Here is a 20,321-nt window from a genome sequence, read left to right as displayed (position 1 = left end):
CAAACTGGGCCTTACAGCCCCCACACATGGCGCTGGGATTCAGATTTGGTCCTAAATCCAGAGGAAATAGTGCCACCTACTGAACCAGAACCCCACCAGGGAACATTGCTCGGGGTGAATTCCTGTCATGAGTCATACCCACACCCAGCATGTAAAATCCAGCATGTTTTGTAAGTGATGTACATACAATACATATACTGAGAGACAGACAGACAGCAGAAGAGTCAATATRCCAGAAAATATGCAAACTTGGGCTTGTGTGATTATGCCACTTTTTTATTACAGCAAGGAGAAAAGATTTGAGTGTGGACTGMAGCCCCAGCTGGGAGCTGTGTATCTTGAGGCCCCACAGTAAGAAGCAGTCATGTCTTGCCTTTGCTCCCATAGCCTTCAGCATATTAATGAAGGAAAGAGTGTTTATTATTTTCAACACTCCTCCTCCCTACAAGGATAGTATTAATGATGTAAGGAAGTAAACAACTCACTGAGCCACAAAGCTCTAACAGTTATTAATTTCCAAGGAACTATCCTCACACYAATCTAGGAACTGGAGCACTGAAGAATGGTGTGAATAAATATGAACACAGACACACGCTGGTTTACAAATATCAGACATTGGTCCAGTTTGTCAAAACTGCTCCCTTTCAACTGTCTCATATTCGGATGCTGACAGCTAAATCCACACAGATTTAGGTGGAATTTTGCCCAGGCTCTTTGCTGCAATGCTGGCGGAGGCAGCATGGTTGGGGTTACTGATCCTAAAGCAACCCAAGCACAGACCAACAGGCACCTGCATCTTCCCTCAGCTTCCAGATGAGCCAGGACTTGTGACACCACCAGGGTGGTGCAGCCRTCTCCCTGACGTTGTTGTGGCTGCACCATGCTGGGGAAGATCTGCTGGTAGAGTTCAGCATGACTGGATAAAAAACAGGAGAAAGCCATGGCAAAACTTGTGCATGCCTGATGGCTGACCATGCATGGTTCCCTCCTGCTTGCTGTCTCCTCCATGTGACTCTTGACTGCTTGGCTGTACCACGGCTTGGCTTGAAAAGAAAAGCTGGTGATTGCTCTTATCCAGAATACTGCAAATCCGGTTACTCTGGAGATCTGGGAAATGGGAGAACATTTCTGCTTCTGTCAGAGAAAAATTGAGAGCTAGATATTCCCCATCCTAAATTAGTGCTTTAAAGGCTGCCACATAGGTCACAAAGGAACAAATGGCACCATCCGGTATTACAATTCTGCCTTGAGAAAGGTATGATGGAGCAGATTTCAAAGGCATGAGGACAACTAACATTTCCAATGAGTCCCTTCTTCTTTCCTTACAAATCACAAATGAAGCACAACCTCTGGAAGTCTTGATCATTGCTTATGCCTTTGCMTTGACTGGCAGAAAGATTTAGGTAACTGCATCCATCTGTTTGTTCTTCTGCCCAGGCCCCTAAAATCTCAGCCATACATGCAAACTAGACCAGTTGGATTCAGGCCACTTTCACAGATTCAYAGAATCATGGAATAGTTTGAGTTAAAGGGACYTTTAAGGTTCCTCCAGCTCAAACCCCTTGGAACAAGAAGGGACATCTTGCACTAAATAAGGCTGCTCAGAGCCCTGTCAACTCATTTCCAGGGATGGGGGCTCTACCATCTCTCTGGGCAGTTGTGCTCATTAACCCTTTGTGGTACCTCAACAGGGCTTTTTGTGCAGTGCCAGGACATGTACACCTCAGAGAACTCTGCRAAATCCAGACAAAATCTGCAATTCAGGATCAGCTCTCAACAGAGTTTAAGAGTGAAAAKTCAGCTCAAGGCTGATCCTGAGTACAAGTAAAATTCAATTCTGCAAAAACAAAGAAAAGAGAGGAAGACGGTAGGAAAAGTTGGGAGTCATCCATTTTGGGGAAGTTTTTTTAGTTGTCTCTGGGCTAGTGGACCCTCTACCTGAACACTTTGTGAGTGGGAAAAAGCAATGATTGATCAGGTGAGATGAGGAAGGGRCAAGCCTGAGAAGGAGAACTAGATTTGCTTCTTTAGTTTTTGCTGGAGAGGAAGTAACAGATTAATAATCGTAGTTTTCAACAGTATCTGCCAGCAGTTGGGCAGAGACAGATTGGTCAGACTGGGGACTGCAGACTGGGGACTGGGGACTGGGGCTGGGAAGTGCTTTGCTACTAACCTTGTCCAAGCAGGGCAGTCTGCCAGCCACTGCTGCCACAGGGAACCACCAGCTGTGCCTGTCTGTAAAGTTAATGCTGAAGGAATGAAGACAGAGGGATAATTTTCTATATTGGGACACACCTTTTTGCCAAAGCTCTGTGTTAGTGCAGGGACTCATCTTGCTGGAGTCTTTTGAGGTACAGGACCCTCGTCAGGAAGCTCTGCTGCACACCTGCACACCATGGTGGCTGTCTCTTCTTTCCAACCACCTCTGTCTGAGGTTGCTTATTGACTTGTGGGGACAGGAATTCAATTTTTTCTGAAAGAGAATAGTTTCATTTTCTTATATAAGAATCCACATTTGATTGCAAGCTATTTGTAACATAGTACTGAGCACAGAGATACTAATCCTGGCCAAAGCTCTTGGGTGTGCCTTCACCTACAGGAACAAACAAAAATAGTGATTGCATTAGTTATCCATTCATCAAACCTGGGTGCCATSTAAGGATGCTGCTTCTTGCTGTCCCTCTGCAGAGCACTATCCTCAAAAATGAGAATAATTTCAAATAATCATTTCAATTTCAGGTTGCTCAAAGCCAGGCACTTGGAAAGGCAGGCTGTCAACTTTCCTGCACCAATTAATGTATTGATAAAGCTTCTGGAATAGTGACATTAACAGCATTATCTTACCAAGATACCTGCRGGTAATATCAACACAATTACTATTGAATCTGAAGTGGGGGAASTGGTGAGCCTGCCTTAACAGAATTACCAAGATACATTGAATTATTTCTACCGATAKGGAAACTTATATAAGAACAAGGCTCTGAGTGAGATGAATTTGTCTTTGTTGAGCAAAGCTGAAGCACAGATGTTCCCCAGGCCATTCTGGCCCATGTTGGTGATATATTCAGAGCTCTGGATGTTTYAAGTAAATATATCTTTGGCCACCCTCCCTCTGCTGTCACTACTGCTTTTGRTTAAAGGAACAGACCCTTAAAGCAAAGGGTTATCCACCTACAGAAACGTGATTTATATCTAACACCACAGCCAGGGAGGAGGCTTTGCCCCAAGTTGGAATGTAAGAAGGTGTTCTTCCAAGGTATGGATTGGCACAAAGCATTCACTCACTTTCACTCCTGTAGCAAAACCCAGTGCCCAAATCCTTGTTTAACAAACTTTGGACTTACTCCAGCCAGTCCAGAAATGTTAGCTTYGGGGTGAAGAGAGTGGGGAATGTGATCAGACAGGAATAGTCTCAGGGTATCTCAGTGTAAACAAAAGGAAAGGATGCTGGATGAGAGAAAGCTGGGATGGGTCCATCCTAGCCCTGTGTGGCAGAGGCTTCAACTCTCTCAAAATTTGAGTGTACCCTTTAAGCAAATCTTATAAAAGTGCAATATGCCCTCACTTTTCCATTTAATCCATATATGTATGTTCGTATGTCCATACACAAATATATAATTTTTGCATACAATAAGTGACCCATTGAAGAAACAAAGRAGCAAACACCACACAGAGTGAGCAATTCTACTGAGAGATGTCGCTCTCCCTGTTTCACTCACTTTGGTAGATTGCTATACTGTGCAGAGATATCTTCTCACTGTTTCCTCTTAATTACCCYTAATTCTATTAAATAGACAAACATCAACTGCAAATAATGCATGCTTAATTATGCAGTGTTGGTGGTTGATACTGTATTATCAYCAGCTTTTCTTTTAATATTTTGGCAACACACAAATGAAACTGCTACAATATGYTTAAATAGCCTCTATCAGAGTAAGGGTCATGAATCCACTGCATGCACAGTAACCTCACCTCTGTCCACAAAAGGCCAGCAGGGATGGTGAAAGGGAGCAGTTCCCATCCCAAATGAGCTTCCAGATGCCCTTGCTCGATACGGATCTGATGGCAGCAGGCTAGCAAATGGTTGCCAGGTGACCCCAGAGAGGCAGGAAGGGCCGCCATGCAACATAAAACAATCATTTTCAAAATAAAGCAAAAAWTCTCTGGGTTTTGTCATCATTATTATTTGTAATCGCTTCTGAGGATGGAGAAGGCTTGTCAGAGCAGATGGGACCAGAATATATAATGAAGGACACAGTACATTGCACAGGAACCAGAGGTAGCTGAGAGCAATAGGGCCCCAGGACTGTCACTATTGCATTAGGGACAAACAAAACCACAGGGACACAGTAAAAGATGCATTTATTTTCACAAGGACATTGCAAAGATGTCATATGCCAGGCAACATTTTTAGCAACTAAATAATAATAATCCGGTACAGACCCTCTCTACCTATCACAGTAGATTTGGTCTGGCCCTCCAAGGGTCTGGCTCTGTGTGTCATATTTGCCATAGAATCTGTAATTATAACCAGAAGAACTTGTTTTCTATGTTGAATATTTCCAGGAACAGATCTAGGTGTAAAATCTGGGTGAAACGGGATTTCTTTTGCTAGATGACTTACTTTGCTTTCTTGTCTTTTCAATCTATATACTGTCCACGCAGAAGTGGTAACTTTTCCTGCTGTTACACAACAGCTTAAATAGATCCATGAGCCATCTCCCCATCTCAGAGGGCACAAAATACCTGAGGGATGGCCCTGTGCCAGCATCCAGGTAATGAGAAGAGCTGAACCACCTCCTAGCCTGGATGGCAGTGAATCCAAAGTAGCTAGGTAGAACAGTCCTTTTACAGTGAATTGGTGAATCTGTTTCAAGTAGATTCATCCTCATGCAAATTTATAGGAGTCCTGCCTGAAGACATTGCATTTGCTCAGAATGAGACTATAAAGAGGATTTGGCCCTTGACCCATTAAGTAAACACCATTCCAAACAAGCCCAGTGCAGCTCTCCTTCCAGACCTATCCTAAATGCTTGAAATGGGTTGGGTGAAATAGCTCTCAAGCCAGCACTGACCCTGCTTGAAATGGGAACTTGGGCTGGTGGTGTCCCGAYGCCCTTTTGGTGTTAGYGGTGTTGGACTGGTGCAGTGATGAGGAGGAAACCTGRGCACTGTCAAGCCCCTTCAGAGTTYTTGAAGCATCCTGAAGCTCATATTGGCAAAAGTGCAAGGAGTAGACATTCCTTTCTCTGCTGACTGAATCAGTCAAGCGCTCAAAACACCTTCAGGGTGCAGAAGCAGCTCCTGCATCCACATGGCTGAGTCACACAGGCCAGAGACAGCCCTCCACCAACATGGGGTTGGCACAAAAAGCTGAATAATGAGGAGATGTTTACGCTGCTACTGCTGCTACTGTTGCTGCCGCTGCTGCTGCTGCTGCCTTTACTCCGGGCTCGTTTTATTCTTGCAGGCTCTCAGGCAGTCRCCATTCATGCACAGGTGAAACCATAAAGGGGCCAAATGTGGAAGGCAGGGTGTGACTAAGCCCAAAAATGAGCGACACGAATGCATTATTCATGCAGAAAGCTTACAATGCTCCACAATTCCTTTCTTCAGAGCAGATCACTCCACTATCAACGTCAGCTACACGATTCTTCATTTCTGACACCTGCCTTTGTTCCTTTTCTACCTCAGAAGTGAGGTGACCTGGGTGCTTGTCTGAAATGGTTGCTCAGGACAAATTTTCCAGCAATCCTGGGTAACAGCCTGGGACATTTAAGGGGTAGAAGTGACACAAGTGGCGACAGGGTCCTGGCCTCTTGTGTCATCTGCCCCTCTGAGCATAGGAGTCCATGCAATGTCAGGAACTGTGCTAGAGAAATATATTAGAGGAAAAGAAGGGTATAAAAAAGAGAGAGGAAGASGAGGCCAGAGAAAGGAAAAAGGGAAGGTGGGGAGGGGAAAAGAGAGAAACTTCCAATCAACATAAAAAAAAGGTGGAAACTTGACTAGGTTGTTGAAAATAATAGGGGTTTAAACTGTTAAAAGGTTTTAAAAGGTCATTATGCATTTAGCAGCAAAAGAGCAATATGAATTTCTAAGCAGCAACATCTGGAAGATCAAAAGAAATCATACTTCAATCAACATGAAAATCTCTGCTCATTACACACAATCATATTTAGTTATTAATAGACACAGGCTAGACACTGACATTTTACACATTTCATCCTATGATGCGCCAGGGACACTTCTGGCATTTAGTTTATCATTTTCATCAGTGTCATGGAAAGAGTGACCGATATGACCCCAAAAAATCTCACACTGTCAGTCATCATAAGTGAATTTATCAACACATACGAAATCGGAATCCACATGAGGGTTTTAACTGTTTGCATACTAAATTACTTCATTCTTCACGCTTCAAAAAAAAATCCGTTTTGCATAATAAATAATGATAAGGGCCAGCGGACAATTATATAGGTGGAAACAGTATGCAAAATACTTGGAATTCAAATTTGATGTGTGAATATATCCAGAAGTTGCTTAAGTAATCAGCTCAGCAGCTGTATTAGCCATTGTTAGAGCTTAATACAAAAGGCTCTTCAGCTTATATTAAAAGCAGCCCAACTTAAACTGCAATTGGCACATGTCCTATTAGTATTTTTGTTTTGTTAGACAGCTTCCAAAGGATTCAGATGTGCAATTAGGTCAATATTAAAATTAAATTGTCTGTTGTTTTAATTCAGAATATGAGGAGGTCTTTGGGAGGAAGGAGTCAGTCCAAAAACAATGTTGACTCTAACATGAGAATAAAAAGAAARCGCTGTAAGCCATCAGCCCCAGCCTAAATCTGTGCCTTGTGGTGTGAGAAGGAAGGCTCTTTGCTGAGAATCGTTGCTAAACTGGCACATTCGATTTCATGACTGATTTTTGTGTGTAATAATTGCATTAAAAAAAYAATGAGAGTGGGTTTCTTTCTAGTTTTAGCAATCACTATGGCAAACATGCTGAGACGCTTCAGACAGAAATGTGATTTTACTTCTAATGACAATTATTTTTGGACTGGATTGTAATTTAGTTCGTTAATTAGATCTGTCACTGCATTTTCTAACTCGGTTATTGCATCCTTTGATGATTTTACTAGAATTATACTTCTATTTCTGCCACTTTGCATTCTATGCTTTAATAATTCTTCAGACAAGTATGCTAGGCAGTTGATTACATTTTGTGGCAGCAGTAATGTAAACCCTCTCCTGTGTTACATTGATTCAAAAATCACGCTGGTCACTGAACCAACGCGCTAAGCCAATACTGCTCTGAACGAGTGAACTACTCAGAGGAATTCAGCCAGGGACAGATCGTGGACATGCTTTTTTAGTCATTAAATAGACATAAACAGTTACATTCCATTGCAAATGAAAACAAGWTTTTTTTWAAAAATAYGTTGAATGTTCTAAAACTCATTTAGTCATTGTAAAATGAGATCTTACCTACTAAATTATTTCAGGGCAAGTTGGCATAGGTTTATTATATATTAATGAACTGACAGATTTTTATAGATCTTGCCATTTCAACAACTTTAGAAATTAGATTGTTTTTATGCGAGGTCTAGCTTTTTACTCACCCGAGCTGTGGGTGTAGTTAGAAATTCACTTTTGGAATAAAGACAATATGATCAAAATAGTCACGTCCAAAAAAACTCCAGCACTTCCAAGCTACTGATTCCTCCCAGTCTCTCTGTGTACCCAGACATCTGCCAGTCAGGTGCTGTGTGACGTGGATTACAAGGCAAAATGCTGCTACTGAAAATACCCACCACTAAACATAGCTGCTAGGGCAGTGAGCAGCCCACTGGACTATGCTGGCTGCAATTCCACTGTCTGCCCTGCACAGGAGACAGCTTGGAGCTGCCCTGCAGCCCAGGCAGAACAGGGAAGGATCAGTTTCCCTCTTCTCTTTGCTTGCTCAAAGGAGAAACATTTGCWCCGCTTCTTTTCCTGGAATTATGCTGCTTCTGTTGTCTCTCTTCCAAGAGAGGGATCACAGAGCCAGAATTCCAGAAATTACCTAACTCTGCCTGACATCTTCTCATGTCCCAACCCTAGAAGAATGCACTTGATAGAAGATTTTTATAAAATACATTCAGTGATATTTTTAATGCCAGTTTGAGAGCATTTTCATGTGTATTATACTGCTGGAGTTTTTTTTCCAAAGTAACTCCGTAAGGCCTAGGAAGATATCTTGTGAATCCAGCATTTAGTTTTAGGGGTACTATGAATTTCCTAGGAGTGCACTACTGGACTTCCAGGAAACAGGGACCAGTTAATCACTTCCCAATAATCTTCTTCCCACATTTYATTTAATTTGTCCAAGTGGGCTCAGTTTTCAATCCACTAAGAAACAGCACAGGGTAAAAATATTTGTAATTCTAATAGTTGATTTGTAATTATTTCTTAACCTCCATGGATTTCTTTTCTGTGAGTGGATGCTTTCTTGAAATGTTGGGCTGCAAAATAGRAATGGATATTGCTTTAAAAGGCTCCATAAACCTGGAAAACAGAGAAAAGCTCATGTACCAGGTGGGGGGTCAGAGAAGCCTTGCTGGATTAACACAGCCCTATGAAGAGGCTGTCCATTAACACATAGCCAGCCCTGAAACTCTAATTTTCTTTTGTAAAAAATTTWCTAATTTTTAATTTTAAAATTAAATTTCTAAATTTTTAAATTTTCTTTTGTTAAACCCTCTCCCATATGGTTTTCGATCATAAAAATGCACTTCCAATTAACTAGACTTCGTAATAACAGATTTGAATCTGAATTGTTACAATTTCCAAGGATTTTACTAAACATAACCAATAATTCCTTATGAAGGTGCTTTCCAGACTGAGAAATGCATCCCAAGCAGGAGGTGCTGGTGGGAATGAGCTCATGGGCTTGGAAGTGGAGTCACAAGAGAGAATGTCTGGGAACTTCTGCCTTATCATCTCCACGGATTTTTATCATGTTGTCATGGTTTAATTTTGGCAAATTACCTCCTCTACTATAAACATAGTTTAAAAAACTAAGAGACAGTTCACTCTTGGCTTTTCTGAAMCAGTTTTCTTTTTATCCTAGTAAGCAAAATACTTATACTTGAATGTCTACAGTGCTCTATGAAGAAACAAGACAGAAAGAGAAAGATAAAGCACATGGGCATGAGGAAGAGGTGGGATATTTGGCCAATTCTTGCAAAATTAGGCACTTTGAACAAAACAAAGCTGTTAAAAGTATAAAGCTGTAGGAGACCATATGAGTAGGACAGGAGGAGGGTGGGTTTGAAGGGCAACAACAACAAAAAAAGAATCACTGATCTTTTAACAACCACTATTTATATCTATTTAAAACTTTGCAAAATCACATGCAAAACTTTAGGTGGAGGGAGCAGCATGAGAGCACCTTTGCAGTGCAGCAAAGCCACGCGTGTTCCTTGGTGTAGCAGGGTGCTGGCCCTTGTCCCCAAAAGTGCTTTCCTCCTGCATGCTCTGCCCCAGACACCGGGARGTCACAGCAAAGAACTGATCCAGTGAGGACTGGACATGTTCTTTTTCTGGGAGAGAAAAAACGCCCTGAGAAATCCTGGGGCACGACATCCACACTGGGTCAGTAATTGAATGGAAGAGGGGAGGAGGGGGAAAAGGAGCAAGAGGGCTGTCAGGCAAGCAGAAAAGCAAAGGAGCAAAATCAGTTTTTCCTCGGCATGAAAACTGCCCTGTGACATCTGGTCAGGATGCTTGTGGAGCAGTAGGATTCATGCAGGTAAAAAACCCCATCCTGATGGAGGCCTGAAGCAAGGCAAGGTGGGCTAGCTGTGGGAGGACTGTCAGAAGGGATGTAGTCACTGAAAGAGAGATGCCTCTGCACAAAAGTTGTACCAGGGCAACTCATTCCAAAACAGAGTCATGCTGCTTTTAAAGTGGTTTAATTAAGGCAGAATCAAAATGTCAGCTTAAAATAAAGGAAAAAAAGACAAAGACAAGAACTTTTGTATGAAGACACAAGGCATCTGATGCCAAAAAAACCCCACAAAAATTACAGGGGAGGGAAAAAAAATACCAACATTTCCATCTTGCCAAAGACCTTTCTCACTGGAGGGAATTTCAGTTGAATAGCTGCCATTGCCAGCAGCTGAAGTTGCAAACTGAGCAGGGAGCAGCAGGGTTCTCATTCTCTCGCCTTGCTGACCAAGGGCTCTGACAATCCAGCTCATTATTTTCAAAAGCTCAGCTCAAAGCAGCAGTCCCAGCGCTTGCTGGGCCCACATTAGTCCATTTACAGCATTTTTGCCATCCAGTGACTGGGATTTTGGCAAGGACCAAGATAAAAAAAAACTTGGAAAGAAGGTTTGGYGAATGGCAGTGCTAAAAAGCACTTCTGGTTTTGCTATGCAAGAGGAAATTCAATGAGAAATCCAACACAATGCTGCAAGCAGATGCAGTTTGGGGGGAGYAGTGTAAGGGATGGGAAGTGAGAGTTTCATTCCAAGTGGGAAAGACATGGGTGCCCTTCTGAATGKTTGCAGGATGTTTATGAACCTCCACATGCACTTTGGAAGGGGAATTGAAGGATCTGAAACTGTGATTGCTGCTTTTGCCCCAGATGGGCTTGGGCATCTGTGTAGCTCCTCAGCTGTAAAGCACCACCTGCCTTTACTTGCCCTCACTCAAACCACAGGCAAAGACCCAGGCAGCAGCTCCAAAGATTGTTTTGGAAGTGGCATCCCAATGCCAGACTGGACCAAGTCAGTTCATGMCAAGAAGAAACTCAGAACACCTGCAAAAAAAGGTGGTTATTATTGTTAGATGTTGTTTCAGCTTTTCTAATCTAAAACCTAGCAAAATTTTCTCAGAGAAATTTCACCATTGAACAAATCTTTATGCCTGAGTTATAAACCCAAGTAATTACAATGGAAATTGTAGTAAAACCCACACTACAATAGTGCTATGGAGAATGCCTGATTCTGGGAGATGGTTTTCCCTTTGTCTTATTACAGTTCCTTTTTTCTTAAGTTGGAAATAAATATRTAAGTTAAACAAAATAAAAATGCCCATCTAATTGTGCAGATGCATAGTTAATTAATCACTTAATTCAAACCACTTAGCTTCAACAGGAAACAAATGTAATCTGACAGKCAAGGCAATATTTTTCCATTCATTCTAGTGTTTGAAAACATCTATTTTATTTTAATWGTACCTGAATTCAATGGATTGATGCTAATGTTTTTGCTTAATTTGGTTTTAGAAAGGTTTTATAACATTTAACAGGTAAAGAACGTAGCCTGGGTAAAAATACAGTGTCATTATGTGTTTCTGGTAAATATTAACAAATKTTATTAAAAACAAATACATATATTTGTGAACAGATTAAATAAAGAGGTGCTTAGCCGGGAAAATTTGCTTTGGGCTGAAAGCTGATAAAAAAAAATCATGTGCTTATGGTTCCAAAGAACACACTAACACCCTGCTATAAAACACTGAAGTGTGTGGCTCGTTAYATTTGAAATCTGAGATTCCCATGTTAATGGTTTCCCGGTATTCATTACCATAATGCAGCATTAAACAAGCTATGCTACACTGCCTCCACAACACGCTGCTGTCCATCAGCAGGGAGCGGGGCACTGGGGACCTGATCTGCAGCTCGGAGCAGCCAAAGGMTGATCTGATCTGTTTTCCCCGGCTTTCCTTTCACCTACAGCACGAGGTGGCACCTGCGCCCCCACGGAGCGCTCACGTTCAGCATCGCTGAGCAGCTTGTGCTGCTCCTGCTGCACCTCTTGCTCAACACACTCTGTCCACAGATAAAGGCAAAGGCAGCTCAATCTGACTCAGGAGGCAGGCAAAACTGAGATTTGGCCTCAGAGTGAAGGGTCAGGTTGGTGGGCATGGATCCAGCAAAGAAGGCTTGGAATGGAATTTACTTATCCTGATATTGCCAGGGATGGCAGCAAGGGCACCTTCCCCAAGATCTGTGAAACTATTGCCCTCAGTATTTTATACACCACTGCTACCATACACCTRTACTTCATCACAGGGGTTTCCAAAACAGGAGGAAATGAGGGATTTTGAGGACTATTAAAAGGGCTAGCAACAAAATTCCACACTGCGCATTCATGAGAGATTTTTGGGAAAGACTTRAGGAAAACTTCCAAGCAAAGCTCTGCACAAGTATTCATTTACTTAGACATAAGCATGTGCTTAGGTCCTGGGTTGGGTCCAAAGCTGTAAAGGACTAATATCCATAATAATGCTGACTGCTTCTCCATGAGTGATACTGAGCTACTACATCTGAGGGCAAAACCACTATGGTACAATCTCCTTGCTGTTTACAAATATGCATTCATATAGGTGCATATACAAACACACAGACTCTCTCTCTATATATATATACTAAATATATGTGCCCAGCATCAACCATCTACAGACCACATGATGTTTTCAACACAACACTCAACCCTTAGAAAAACATTTTAAAATCATTGTATTAGGTAAAACAAAATGCTTCATTTACCAAAAAAATTTCATGTCATTTCTAGCTAAAATATACTTTCCAATTAAAAAATTGAATCTACCACCCTGACAGTATTACAAAAAAACCACACTTCCTGTGAAATTAGAAAGCAAAATTCACAGTGAGATTAATTTTTTTTTTTTTTTACAAGTAAATGCTTAGTATCATGGAATCTTCTTGGTTCACCAGAAGTGTTGCATAAAATAGTTCATCCAGTTGTGAATTTGGGCCCAGCATATGGGTCGTTTTTGAAGATGTAGACAGACTGGAAGCWGTTTAAGGTATGTCCTTAGGATTAAGGACTTTTTTTCTGCAATTATATATTCTGTGCTGATGGGATAAGAGACTTTGGGGAAGGGAATACACATGCTCTTGGTTCTTGAGCTGGGAAATGAAATATTTACTAGTACCGGCAAACGAAATATCTACTTTGGCAATTAATATATTAACAGGGGAAAAAGTGAAAGGAGAGTCAKTATTTGTCCACAGTTTAGCAAACTCTTCTGCTGAACATGGCTCTGATATGCATCATGGCCATCAAGTCCCTGCACATTGTCTCCCTCCAGCTTCACCTTTGCCTAGAAGGAAACTACACCAGAAACCCAGTGGGTGAGTACATTCTCCTGCCTCTGTCCAAGGCCATGGCAAAGAGGCTGCTACCTGCACACCGTCACATGACTTCATGCCCGGGGAAGACAAACAGATGTGGCCCAGCTCTCCCTGGGATGCTGCCCCTGCATCTGTGTCTTCTCCTCCCCCCTTCACTGACCATCTAGGGAAAAGGGAAGGGAAGAAAAGGAAGAAGTTCAAAACCAAGACCAACTGCTGTGGCTACAACAATATACAAAAACTGTTTATCACCTGCCTCACACACACTGATGTCACATTTGTCAGAGGCATCCTTCTCCTAGGRCAAAACATGGGTCCATAGTTAGTCTTGGCACTGCTGGTGTCTCCAGCTGCCCGCAGCCGATAGAGTCTGACAGGCCCATGTCCAGGGAGTTGAGAAGGAAACCAGTTTTGAGGAGCCGGAGACAGCTGAAGGAAATAAAAGAACGTCTAAAAATTGTTATTGCCAAAATGCCTAGCAGTAGAATTTAATGACGATTYGGCTGAAAAGATAAGCATCAGCATGTGGAAGAAATCCTGAGCAGGAAAAAACAAAAAGAGAAAGGCGAGGTTATGCTACCATTTGTTTAATCATAAATATAATGGATGGTGATGAAGGAAAAGGTCTTGCCAGCAATGCAGTTTAGTTGGATCCTTAGTGAGGCATAAGCTTTACTCTCAGAAAGTCTTTCTTGAAAAATAAATTCGTATTGGCTTGAATACAGGCACTGTCACACCAAGTGACAACTGGCTGAGTGGCTGTAAACAAAAGGTAATGATAAATGACACTACATCAGGTTGGTGTGTCTGCATGGAAGTGACGGCCAACAAGATACCATCGAGRAGAAGCTGGAGCTGTCAGAGAGCTACCCTTTATTTAACATCTTTGCTAATTATCTGGAAAAGGAAGGAGAAATGCAACATATTTACTTCATTTGATTTTCAAGAAAAGAGGTAAGATTCTAGCCTCTTTCTGGGAGACCCCTAACACCAAAACACTGTTATCCCCGTGTCGGCAGGGAGATAGATTGCTCTGAGGCTGCACAGGCAATTGTTTGGGAAAACGCCCRATGGTGGAGGTGGTGGCAGCAGTACAAAAGAATATGTAGCAATTATCTGCCTGGCGAGGGGGCTGTACAGGAGCAATCCAGCTCTTGACGTAAGCAAAATGCAGTAAAGCAGATAAATCTCTGTGTGTCGAGGGGGATGTTTGCAATAAACCTGCAGGGATTTTTGCTCCAAATTATTTTAAGTATCTGTGATATTTCCATGGGGAATTTCTTATCTCCTTCTTCCATTGTGAGGGTGTTCATTCACCTTGCAGACATATGAGTGAAGAGAAAGAGGTGAGACAGCATTCATTACTTGGATGTTGAGATTTTACATCACAAGGAGAGGGAAGAGTAGCAAGAGGAGTGTTTGAGTGGGCAGTCCAAAGGAGGAGCAGCGGCAGAAAAAGAGAATGGTGAGAGTTAGGCAGAGATCTCACAAAGTATGCTAAAGGCAGAAGGGAAAGAACTGTTTTCTTTCTGCCTTTTAGATGAAGGCAGGCCTGGCTCTGTTGTGCCAGGCCTCACTCACTCCCAAAAAACAGAGCAACACATTTAAGTAAGAGAGGAAAAAACCTCAAGACAGGTAAAATAAAACAAATGGTAGATGAAAAGAAGTCACAAACAACCCACCATTCTGGAGGAAGGGATAATCCCTCCATTGAACAACAGGCCCAGGGGATAGAGATTGCTTTGGTCTCCTGTGGCTAGACGAAAGGAGGAAAAAAGCAAGCTCTGATGGATTTCTTGTACACTGCATCTGAATTTTCTCATTCAGAAGATGGTTCTTAGCAGGCTGCTCAAGAGGCAGATCACCTAACCACTCCCTAACCACTTCTGCTGTATGGCATAGGTGGTGCTATTGTCAGATGCTGAAAGGAAGAAACAGAGCAAGGCTCAGAAAACAAAAACAAATTATTAGTAATTTCTTCCAAAATTCAGCAAGTGACTCTAGAAAGCAGTCTGCACTTATGTCCAGGTTTTGGCACACYTAGTGTACTATTGCCTTTTCTCAATTTTGCCTTATTTTCCTAAAGGCATTTTTAACAGTTAGTTTTCCTGTGCTATAAACCAGGAAATAATATTCCTCTACAYGGGGGAGTTGTGCCATTTCATCATAATGTGCAGACTGTGCTGTTGCTCAAGGTCAATATGCTTGCAAAACCTTCAATGTTGAAGCTGAGAGGCAAGGGATGTTCCCAAAAGCCTGATTCTCATGTTTAGGTTGCAAAGGCAGAGCAACAGCTGAAGTGAACTGATGCTGTTCACACCTTCCCTGAAAGGTGGAAATGATGGACTTTCAAGCAATGTCACTTTGTATGTTTGGACCAGACATGTGAATTTGCAGATGCTGCTGGAGCACAAATAATTAATAAATATGACCAAGAGATTGTCCAGTAACTGCTTCACCAAAGAACCTCAAGCATCAGTATCCAATGGCCTTTTAAACAAATCTTTCCACATTGCCCTCATAAAATGAAAGTGGCCCTTGACCCTTTAAAAGGTTTTCTTCCCTCAGCTCTGAGTGGTATAAATGTAATATGATTTCATATGATTTTATACATGCGATACTATCCGGAGCAGGCCGCTCTGTATCACTGAGACACCAACATTTGGCCAGCAGAAGTGGAAACACAGCAGGTAACAACCCAGCAGAGGCAGACTGATGGAACTATTTCATTCTGTTCTGTGCTGTGACCCATGTTACAACAGAAAAGTGTATCAGATTGCTGGTGAGCCAAAGGAAGGGAAACTTGTTGAGACACAGTCACAACCCCAGGTCAAGAATTACTGACACAATGGTCTAATAAAACTTTTCTCTTTCACAATGGCAATCAGGTCATGCTGGGAAACTTCCACCTCTCTTGTTATAAGAGATTCAACTGTTGGAATTCAATCCTATTCCATTCAAGGGCAGAGATCCCACTGGCATCAATAGGAGCAGCACTGGTATGATAGAGTTGAAATGTCAAGTGTTTATTTGCAGAAACTGATTCTGTTGAAGACTATGCAGATATAATTATGCTGCTCTTTTCCCCATTGCTCTCCTTTTATATTATCTAAGGCAAAGTGCCCACACAGGACACAGATGCACTCTATTAGATGTAGAGTGAGTATTGTTAAAAATATCCTCTCTAATACCAACTACGTATTTACTCCTTTGTAACCTCATCAACTGTGACACTATGTAATTACAGATTGTTCAAGAGTCTTGTCTGCCCACTCAGTGCCAGAACGAAAAACAGCTAAAGAAAACATGAAAAGCAAAACAGAAAACTGAGCTTGAGCCCTCCACCATGCTCCCAAGAGGCTCAGTAACTGCGTATACACTCCACACCTCAGGGAGCATAGTGCCCATCTACAACACTGTACTCCTCCACGAGGCACTTTTATAACGCACAAGTTGCTAACAGAAGAAAACAGCAACTTGTGGGAAAGCAAAGTTTAGATAGAAGCAAAGTGGATGAGTCAGTTTGGTTTGGGTGTTTTGTTTTTTTTTTTTTTATTTCTGCTGCACTAACTTTCAAAAAGTCTACTTTTTTTTCCTGGGTTATGATTTCCTCTCTCATGCTGTGTTGGTGCGCCCAGTGCTGTGCCAGGACTGCGCCTAAAGACCTCGAGGTCTGTCCCCTGTAGCACAAACCTCAGTCCTTGTCCTGTAATCAGCCCCACATGGGCAGAGCGTTGGTACATGCAGAGCTCTGCTGAGTTTTGGGAGCACTGCAAGGATGAGACAATCTTCCCATGCAGATCAAGGATTGAGAGTGCCGCTTAAGAAAGAAAATAATAAACAAGAGGATAAAAACCACTGTGAAATACTGGGTAATTTTTGACAATGCAATTTAGCAGGTGTTTAGTGATTACCCTGAAAATAAGGCACAAACACTTTCATGACTCGTATTTGTGCTTCAGTTGAATTCTCTCTTCCATGCTATAGCTGTAATTTAAAACATTTGCTTCACCCTGAGAGGAAAAATGAAGATGTTTGAAATAAACACTGCTGCAGAATTTACCCCTGTAGGGCACACACACAAACTACACCACCAGCAAAGGTTGAATTCTGATCATGGTTACTGCTTGAGGAAGAGCTGTACTCRTTTTCTTATTTTGGATTCCTCTCTCCTTCTACACTAAATGCTTAGACTTGGTCAGCTACAAATAGCTAATATTACAGATGAACAATTTGGTGGGATGGGGACTACATTACCTTTTTGTCCTAATCTAGTGATGTTCCACCGTAGCAGGTCTATCTTACTATTTTCAAAGTGGTTGGGGTTTTCTGTGATTTCACTGTGACTCTGCAGAGCACCACACAGGATGCTACAAGYTATCCCTGCTTTAGCCAGTGCTCCTTAACATCCATACGCTTCTTTGTAAAGCACTTCCTACATCCTCAAATGCCATAAAGAGCAACAGCTCCACTGACAGGAGCTGACCCCACTGGAGGTTGGCTGGTTTATGCCAGGTGTGATCTAGGACAAGGTTACTGCTTATCAGTATTGTAAAAATTAATTGAAATCAAGAGAAAATGCCTCTTCCTAGCAATTCCTTCGGAATGTCTCCTCTTTTTTTCTTAGGTTATTTCTTCATCTTTCCTCATTTCTTGTTATAAGACAGTGTTGGTTTCTCACCATTCAGCATATAGAATAAATCTGGCAGGAAGTTTGGGGAAAGCAAGAGTTGGGAAGTGATTTTTAAAGATAGAACTTGAGGTAAGTTACAGAATTATTCTATCAGTTTTTTATAGGGATTCCTTGGTGGAAAAGATACCTAATAAAGGGCTTTCAATCTTGTTGACAAGAGCTTGAACAAGATTGAATGGCTGAAAGTTAGAGTTAGACAAATTCAACCCTGAAACAAGATGTAACTTTCTGGCAGACAGGGTAATTAAACACTAAAAAGATTATCAGTAAAGGTGAGGGTCTCACTGCTGGCTGGAAGTTGCAAGGCAATACCAATACCTTCCTAAAAGATGGGATTTCAATACAGCTTCAGAGCACAGCTGGGCAGGAAGGATTCCCTCTCCCTCTAATGCCCAGCTGGCCAGATGGAAATGACTGGATGTTTGGAGATTGGGAATTTTTATTTCTCTGACTGCTTGAGGGGTGCAGTTTGTTTTGGTTTTTTTTTTTTCAAAATTACAGACTTACCATAACCGACAAAAAAGCACTAAACAAACTAGATTTGGCTTCTAAACAGAGAGAGACAAATGTTCCTCGATACCATGTATTTCTGGCTTAAATGCACAGAACCATATTGATTAAAGGTTGGAAATAATTTCTCAGGTCAAATTGAAAAAAAAAAAAAAANACCAATAGCTAAAAGATGGGAGGAAGTAGTACTTTTACTAATTGTGATCATTTAGGCATGTCCCATTTAATAAACTCTCCATCATCACTGAGGCCTCACACATACTGGGCACTGTAGTTTGTTCTGTGTTATGCCTGCTGGCATGCAACTCTTACTATTGAAGACTTAAATTATTTAATCTAACTAAAACCATCATGCTGAAAATACTTGTGAATCAACTAAAACTGAATAGACCATATCATACAGGAGATCAAACTAGACGAGCTTATGGTGCTTGCCTACCTTAGAAGGAATTACTCTTAAGAAATCAAGGATCAGTGTTGTTTTCCTTTTCCATACCAATGCCAACAAAATTCCTATGTATGTACAGGGATATTCAGACCTGCCAACTTTGCCAATTGCTGAGATTCACAACCTGCTTGAAAAGTTAAAAAAATGCACAGTGCAGCAGCCCACTGCATTACACTGGGGATTGCTGGAGGTAAATTGGAGCTTTTGCTTGCAAATAAGCTGAGTAACATTTTAATTATTACACTTCAATTATCTATGCTGCTTTTATTCACATAACCTGCTACCATATCAACATCTCAGCAACACAGGCACTTATTCCCTATGAAACATCCATAGTTCTGGTATCATAGTCCTTTCTCCAGAAGGAACCTATCCATCATGGTACCTTTTCTTCCCAGGCCATACATTATAGAAGCTATTTGTAATTTAGCAGAATTATGGCATGCAGGATCCACATCCAAAGTTCTCTTATGTCACTGTTTTATCTCAGTTTTGGATAAATGGCAACGTCTGGACTGATTCTATTTGATCACAGAACAGGGACAAAACAGTGGGACATGTCACTATGGTAATCATGGCAAATACACAGTGATTTTTGGAGATGTATTAGGCAGCTCACTGCYGGCTGGCTTCAGCTTTACAGCTCAGCTGCCAGCTGTCTTGGAAAGCTGAAGCAGCTACCAAGCTGCTGTTAAAGCAGATTCTGTGGCTACACTTGCATTGATCCTACCAACAGCTGCTGCACAAAGAGTGGGAAGACCAGTAACCAGTTGTTTTGGAGTAACTGTTCCTGGCTCATTCAGAAAATGACTCTTTCCAGGCTTTGAACAAGTTTTGTGTGAAAGAGGATTTTGTGGCAGACAGCAAAGACCAGCAAGGCTGAGATGTTTCATAGACTTTTAGGCTGGAAAATAACTTTAAGATCATCGAGTCCAGCCATTAACCCAGCACTGCCAAGCCAACCACTAAAGCATGTCCTTAAGGACCACAYCTGCACATCTTTTAAATACCTCTAGGTATTTAAATTCCAACTTGAATCCACCACTTCCCTGGGCAGCCTGTTCCAGTGCTTCACAATCCTTGTGGAGAAAACATTTTTCTTAATATCCTATTAAATCCTGCCCTGGTGCAAGTTGAGGTTGTGCCCTCCTGTCCTGTTGTTTATTCCTTGGGAGGACAGACTCACCCCCACCTGGCTACACCTTTCTTTCAGGCAGTTATAGAGACTGATAAGGCCTTCCCTGAGCTTCCTTTAATCCAGGCTAAACAACTGCGCTTCCTTCAGCCACTCCTTATAAGATTTGTGCTTCTGACCCTTCAACAGCTTCCTTGCCCCTCTCTGGACACTGTCCAAAATGTCAATGTCTTTCTTGTAGTGAGGGGCCCAAAGAAGAATCCAGGATCCCATCCTCACCAGTGCCCAGCACAGGGGGACAATCTGCCCTGGTCCTGCTGGCCACACCATTTCTCATACAGYCCAGGATGCCTTTGGCCTTCCTGGCCACCTGGGCACACCTG

Source organism: Malurus melanocephalus, unplaced genomic scaffold (genome assembly GCF_030028575.1).
Source record: "Malurus melanocephalus ecotype Western Australia unplaced genomic scaffold, MMel_1.1 scaffold_140, whole genome shotgun sequence".
In the NCBI taxonomy this organism is placed as follows: domain Eukaryota; kingdom Metazoa; phylum Chordata; class Aves; order Passeriformes; family Maluridae; genus Malurus; species Malurus melanocephalus.
This window is presented reverse-complemented; position numbering follows the sequence as displayed.